The sequence below is a fragment of the Misgurnus anguillicaudatus genome, chromosome 3, assembly GCF_027580225.2.
Source record: "Misgurnus anguillicaudatus chromosome 3, ASM2758022v2, whole genome shotgun sequence".
In the NCBI taxonomy this organism is placed as follows: domain Eukaryota; kingdom Metazoa; phylum Chordata; class Actinopteri; order Cypriniformes; family Cobitidae; genus Misgurnus; species Misgurnus anguillicaudatus.
The window spans coordinates 38,972,519-38,980,086 of record NC_073339.2 but is presented as its reverse complement, the minus strand read 5'-3'; the positions used below and the strand labels follow the sequence as shown (position 1 = coordinate 38,980,086).

At 34.4% G+C, this 7,568-nt stretch overlaps 1 long non-coding RNA gene across 1 annotated transcript; it reads right to left on the bottom strand.

Moving 5' to 3' along the window:
* Positions 1-5,918: 5,918 nt before the first annotated feature.
* Positions 5,919-6,589, bottom strand: LOC141353651 (uncharacterized). Its single transcript, XR_012360753.1, has 3 exons — positions 6,228-6,589; positions 6,077-6,127; positions 5,919-5,956 (listed from the first exon to the last, which is right to left on the bottom strand). It is a non-coding gene; the product is annotated as an uncharacterized lncRNA (long non-coding RNA).
* Positions 6,590-7,568: the final 979 nt, after the last annotated feature.

Below are 7,568 nucleotides of genomic sequence, written 5' to 3'. Positions count from 1 at the left end.
TCGGCAAATGTTTTTTTCTGAAATAGTTTCTTCTACATGCTTTGGTGGGCAGAGTAACTTAGTTTTAAATCGATATGGGGCAAAAACGGGACATGCTATGTGGGGCGCAGCACATGAGGGGGATGCAAATTAACTGTGCAAAGATCTTTAAACTTTTTTGAAATACTTTAACACAGTTATAAATAATGAAAAGTTTTCAAAAACATCATTTGTTAATTATTTTAACTTTCACACGAATCTGGTGTGGAAGTTGTCTGGTCTGGTTGATTTTTTTTTGTGTGTGTGTGGGGTGGGGTTGTTTTACCACAAAATTCTGTATGTAATATTGCAGGGGTCTTCAACTACTTTTCTTCAGGGGCCAGATTTTAAGATTTTATTTTATGACGCGGGCCAAACTTTTACCCCTATTTTTACTTTTGATATATTTTTTACTTTTACCATATATGTGTGTGTTGTTGTCATTTTTGTTACTTTTGTTATAGTATATTTAAAAAAAAAAAACATATTAAAAACATGCATTTTCAAAAAAAATTGAAATTTGAAAGCCTTTTAATTACTGAAAACTCATATTTTCTTTATTAATATTTTAAAAACAATTGCAGTTTAACATGTAAGAGCCAAATGTTAATAGTAAAAGTGTAAGAGATCAACACTCCTAAACATATTTTGTTCATAACTGTTTACTTTCATTAATTGTTACATGTCAAGTACAACATCTTCCCCTAATGACTAAAATTGCACTACATGTTTTCTTTTTTAATATTTTATAGATATGCTAAACAGCCTTTCCATTGTACATTAAACAGATATAAATGTCGGGAGTTCGCCCCCTAGTGGCAGTCATAAAGAAAATGTAGTTTAATCGTAAATCTGTCATAGGAGAGAACCTTTAATCTACGAATATATAGTTAATAATTTACTTACCAGTAATTAGAGTATTCGAGTGTTACTGATAAAGTAAAACAAACAATAATTAATAATTTTAACTTTGCACACAGTTTTGAATGGAACACACTGAAATACATCACTTCCGGTCGCCACGTCACATGCGGTGTAGTCGCATAAGTTTATTTTTTTTAATGCATCCAAAGCTCGAATTGGATCAAATAATTACGCACCCGCAGATGGCACCCCACACAGCCCCTTTCTGTGTTGTCTTGTACAGTGGTAAGGTAAAAGTAACCACGCTGAATTTAAATCAGACTATGGCCGTTTCTCAATAAGGCTGCAGCCTCCGGAGGTCGCATTTCCAGGCTGCATACATGAATGATTAAGTCTTATTTCAGAATTTTAACAATTATAAAGTTGACTATTATTCTTAGTTAATCGTAAATTGTTGTAATATGCTTATGATTTGTGAATGTAATGCTCAGTTAACTTAATCTTGATGAAGTATGCAGTCTGCATATGCGACCTCCGGAGGCTGCAGCCTTCCGATTGAGAAAGAAACGGCCAAAGGTGAACAGCGGGCCGCCAGTTGACTAGCCCTGTAATATTGTTTTGATACTGTGTGGTATTACTGTCATATTTCTGCAAAATAAACCAGTACGTTAATGTAGATTTGTTTATTAAAGCTTTTCACTCAAAATCCCATACTTTTTGTTGGAGGTAATATTTGTACAAAAATAAAAAAATCTTTATTATTTTAATATTTTATTTTTTCATGCGCGTCACAGTTATTACGTCACCGATACGCTCTTGATTCAATCCGGGTGAGGTTTGTTTTTTAAGCCTGATGCAAATGTGCAATTTTACCGATCTTATAAGATTGTGACAGTTTTTTTCTGAATTTGGATTATTGTCACTATTTTTAATAATATAATGAGTGATGTATAAATGAGTGTTAACTGTATCCATCTTTCACCAATGCACATACTGCTGCTGTGAGGAGGAAGTGCCACATTAAATATATAATACATGTATGTGTGTGTATTTATATTATCCATAGTACACACACATATATGATGTAAAGAAAAACTTTTATTCTGCAAATGATTAGATGTTATGCAGACCTGACCACTTTAAAGGAATGTTTAAGGTTTAACAAAAGCTTTATTGACAGCATTCATGCCATAGTGCTGAGTAGTACCTGTATACCTACCTGTACAATGATTCTGTGGTAATAGACATAGATACTGTCAGAGGAGCTGACTAAAATTGAACTTCTAAATCTTAAAAGATTATTGTATGAAATCTGAATACTTTTAGTTTTTAGTACTCATAGGTTTGGTGTATTGTAATTAGCACCAATCAAAATCAATTTTACAGAGACCACTTATTAGACTTTTAAGAACTTTGATGGGATAAAAAAATGATAACAGACTTTAAACTCAGTAAAAGCTTTTAATTCAATTTAATTTAAAAAATGTAATTGCATTTGTAATGCAAACCTTTTTTGCAACAATTCAATAGAGAAAGAGCAAAAAATCCACACTGTTATCAAATAAGTTGTTTGGCAAATGGTTATTTTAGTAAAGATCACACATAATGATTTTATTATTTAATAATCAATTAGTGAAATATAATTGTAATAAATAATTTAATAACCACCCCAAGATGCCAACCCTCTATAAACCCTCAAACACCCTCTCCCCCCATTAAATCTCACTCCAAGATGAACTCAAACGTTGTCAGCCCTGTGATATTAGCAGGTTCAGATGTGTTTGATTGGGGTTGAGACTGATTTCTGCCCTCCAGGAACAGAAATGGGAGACCTATGGTTTTTTAAAGCAACTGCAAACTTTACAGTCCTTACAGATTTTCAATAATTTTGTGTAATGCTTTTTCAGTGCACTACACTAATAATAATTCATTTGCATTGAACAATCTGCTGTGACAGAAGTGGAGAATGGAAATGTTACATTAGTGCCCATAGTAACATAATATGTCATTAATCATTTGGCCCAAAAAATGATAGCTCAGGAAAGTAGCTGCAAAAGGCCGATTTTTAAAGAAAAAGACCAATTATAGATCAAATGTATAGGACAAGTATAGGTTAAAGTTTCTGGCTCAATATTGACAATGTATTTACACACACATTTATTATAAATTGAGATCTCATATTATCTAATAAGTAAAAGAGAGCGATGAGTTTGTTTTGAATTGATGTGTAAATGTACTTTATTGTAACATTCAGTAACTGATTGAATTGCATGTAACTTGTGTTTAATTTATGCATCCACTGATATTTGGAGATATATTAATAATAAACATATGTATGTGTTGTGTATAGTATTCAGTCCAATCACAAACAACAATCCATTTTATTAAAAAATATTTTATTTTCAAAAAGAAAACAGACAGAGATAGACAGCAATTGATATTTGCATCTGTAAATGTAATAAAAGTGCTTAAACATTATAATATAGCACTGCTGAACGCTCATCATAAGTGCACGCATCCGCAGACGTCCTCTGAAGATAAATATCATTAACTAAAATAAACCCTGAAACAGAGTAACAGCGAAGTTGTGTGTGTGTGTTTGTTTAAAGCTGAATTCATGAATTCATCATTGATATGAACATGTAGTGAATTATAAGTTATTAAGAGATAGTGAGATAATGTTTTGTGTGTGTTGCTTGTTCTTGACTCGCTCCTCCCACAGTTCATCTCCAGAGTTAAAGCTGATCTCTCTTTTATAAATCTAATCAAACTAAAGACTCTTCAGGATGAAATATTACTCTATAAATACTCAAGAATAACATGAGATGAACAGAAACACTGTGTGTTCAATAAATCTCAGTTCATTCAGAGCATCACTGGATGTTTATCATTTAATTGACTTATAATGATAAAACATGACTTTATAAAGTAACATTTGTAATAAAATGACTTACCTCTGAAACAGATGAATAAAATGTTGTGCTGATTTATAGATCACCTCCTTTATGTGGCCATCAAGATCCCTGAATGCAGTGTGATAAAGAAAACAATGTGAATCATGTGCTATATACAAACATTAACAGTCAACAGCTCATATACAGATCTCTCTTACAGATGTTTTCACCTTTAGATATTAAATAAAAGATTATTTACTGTGTTTATTCAAAACAAACTCTTCAGAAATGATTTATGTTTATATTAGTCGTCCACGTCATAACCAATAAACTTCAATGTTTTCTTATGATAATAAAAATAAGTGTTATGTTTTATAAGTTATTGCTGCAGTCAGAAATCTCTCATATATTATACGTCATAAGCTGTAGAGAGACGTTTAAAAACCTTTTTGATCTTTTAACCTCGTAATCAGATTGTTAGAAGATGTAAAGACCTTGTATTGATTTTAAGTTAGTTGTTTGAACTCATCTGTGATCTGTCTGTTTAGTGTTACTAAAGGAGTTAAAGGAGAACAGAGAAACTTTAGACTAAGTTAACTTTCTCTCTCAGTGATTTCAACCTAACTTGGTTCTTTGTCTTATTAGGTTTACAGTAAGTTTGGTTGTAAGTGCTTTCTAGTGGATGGAAATGTTGGTAAAACCTGATCATGATTTTTGCTCTTTTCATTTGATGCGGCTGATAATCGCATTACATTTAAGTTTGACACAATAAATGAACATAATGAATGCGTCACAAACAATCTTTCTCATTTTTGTTTTCTCCACTACTCTACTCTGTTTAATATCAAAATATTTTTATTTATTTTCTGCTCGGGGTTTGAGGAGGTCAGGTTGGGTCTCTTCTTCTTCTTCTTTTTTTTTTTTAAAGTAACCCATCCAGTCTGGGTCTCTTGGCGTCTGATACCATGCCTTCAGATGCTTCCTGCAAATAAAACAAACAGAGATTTAAGACATCAAATAACTTTTTTAATTGAATTTGTTTTGTTCAGGGCTCTGGTATAAATCTACCTGTGAAGAGCATGGAGCCGGACGCTTGTGCGAGCGACGCCGAGTAGGTGAGGCGGGAGGAGACACTAGCCGGATTGGCCGACTGTTATTAGTTGAAGGTCTATAAACATATTAAAGCACTGTGAGAATTCAAACATTCAAGCACTAAAACATCTCAAATAAAAAACTAAATGTAATATAACAAAGGTTAATGCTGAAATAAAGACTTACTGAGAAGCTGAAGAACAGTCGGCCACGGCAGTGTCTGCTTTATTTTGCTGTAAATAAAACAATCAAAGATTTAATAAAAGAAATGAAATTCTCAATGAAATTGTCACAAATAACATTTAAGTCTTTGGTTAAATCTACCTGAGCGGATGATGGCGTCTGGGCCGGAGGAGGCGTGACACCAGCCGACAGCCTGTTAAGTTTGTCCCTCTTTGGCGTCGGCTCCATCTCATCCTGAAGATTAAATACACGTATATTAAAACAAATTAAAATGAAAATTTAGTTCTGTTAAAGCCTTCGCTTTAAATCTACCTGTGAAGACGGAGCCGGACGCCAAAGACGGCGACGAGAGGAGGGAGGAGGTATATGTCTCTGAAGAGGTGAAGGTCTATAAACACATATGAAAGTACTGTGAGAATTCAAACATTCAATCGCTAAAACATCTAAAATAAAAAACTAAATGTAGTTTAACAAAGATTAATGCTGAAATAAAGACTTACTGAGGGACAGAAGAGCAGTCGACCTCACCAGCGTCTGCTTTATTTTGCTGTAAATAAAACAAAATCAAAGATTTAATAAATGAAATTAAATTCTCAATGAAATTGTCACTTAATAACATTTAGGTCTAAACGGTTAAATTTACCTGAGAGGATGATGGCGTCTGGGCCGGAGGAGGCGTGACCTCAGTCGACAGCCCATTTAGCCTCTTTCTCTTCGGCGTCGGCTCCATCTCATCCGGATCATCCTGAAGATTAAATACACGTATATTAAAACAAATTAAAATGATCATTGAGTTCTGCTAAAGCCTTTAGTTTTAATCTACCTGTGAAGACGCCGGACGCTTGACAGCACGACACTGTGGAGGTGAGGCGGGAGGAGGCGCTCGTCTCTGAGGAGGTGAAAGTCTACACATACAAATAAAGATACTGTAAGAACTGTTTCTGATAACTTTACTGTAAAAAATGTAAAAACACAGTAATACCAACTGGTTAGGGATGAATTTAAAGAGACTTTGATAAACTTACTGGGCCTGAGGTGGCGTGACCTCCGCCAACAGCCCGTGAGGAGATGAATGTCTATAAATACATATAAATATATTGTTAAGAACTGTTTCTGTAAACATTTGTGCAAATAAAAAATGTAAAGTCTAAAACAGACAGACTATGATAAACTTACTGAGCTTTAATATCTGTATTGGACAGCCTGGGCCTCTTTGGCGTCGGCTCCATCTCATCCGGATCATCCTGAAGATTAAATACACGTATATTAAAACAAATTAAAATGATCATTGAGTTCTGCTAAAGACTTCAGTTTTAATCTACCTGTGAAGACGCCGGACGCTTAGGAGCACGACGCTTTGTAGGAGAGGCGGGAGGAGACACTTGCCGGATTGGCCGACTGTTATTAGTTGAAGGTCTATAAACATATAAAAGTACTGTGAGAATTCAAACATTCAAGCGCTAAAATATCTCAAATAAAAAACTAAATATAATATAACAAAGGTTAATGCTGAAATAAAGACTTACTGAGACACTGAAGAACAGTCGGCCACGGCAGTGTCTGCTTTATTTTGCTGTAAATAAAACAATCAAAGATTTAATAAAAGAAATGAAATTTTCAATGAAATTGTCACTAATAACATTTAGGTCTTTGGTAAAATCTACCTGAGCGGACGATGGTGTCTGGGCCGGAGGCGGCGTGACCTCAGCCCACAGCCTATTCCGACTGTCCGTCTTTGGCGTCGGCTTCATCTCATCCTGAAGATTAAATACACGTATATTAAAACAAATTAAAATGAATATTGAGTTCTGCTGAAGGCTTCGGTTTAAATCTACCTGTGAAGGAGGAGGCGGACGCTTAAAAGCGCAACACTGTGGAGGTGAGGCGGGAGGAGGCGCTTGTCTCTGAGGAGGTGAAAGTCTACACATACAAATAAAGATACTGTAAGAACTGTTTCTGATAACATTTAACTTTACTGTAAAAAATAAAGTATGTAATATATAAGCATTAATCATTTTAATATAAGTAATACTAAACTGGTTACAGATGAATTTAGAGAGATTTTGATAAACTTACATGGCCTGAGGTGGCGTGACATCAGTCAACAGCCCGTGAGGAGATGAATGTCTATAAATACATATAAATATATTGTTAAGAACTGTTTCTGTAAACATTTGTGCAAATAAAAAATGTAAAGTCTAAAACAGACAGACTATGATAAACTTACTGAGCTTTAATATCAGTTTCTGTGAGACAGAGTCTGGCCATTATTGAGGTCACCTCCATCTCATTACTTTGCTGTAATTTTAGATTTAAAACATATTTATTAAAACAAATTAAAATTAACAGAAGTTCTGCTAAAGACTAATTTACGTGAAACAATTTAACATTAAAATTGACACTAATAATAATGTTCACAATCTACCTGAGAGGATGAAGACGGCTGGGGCTGAGGAGGCGTCTGGGGCTGAGGAGGCGTTTGGGGCTGAGGAGGCGTTTGGGGCTGAGGAGGCGTCC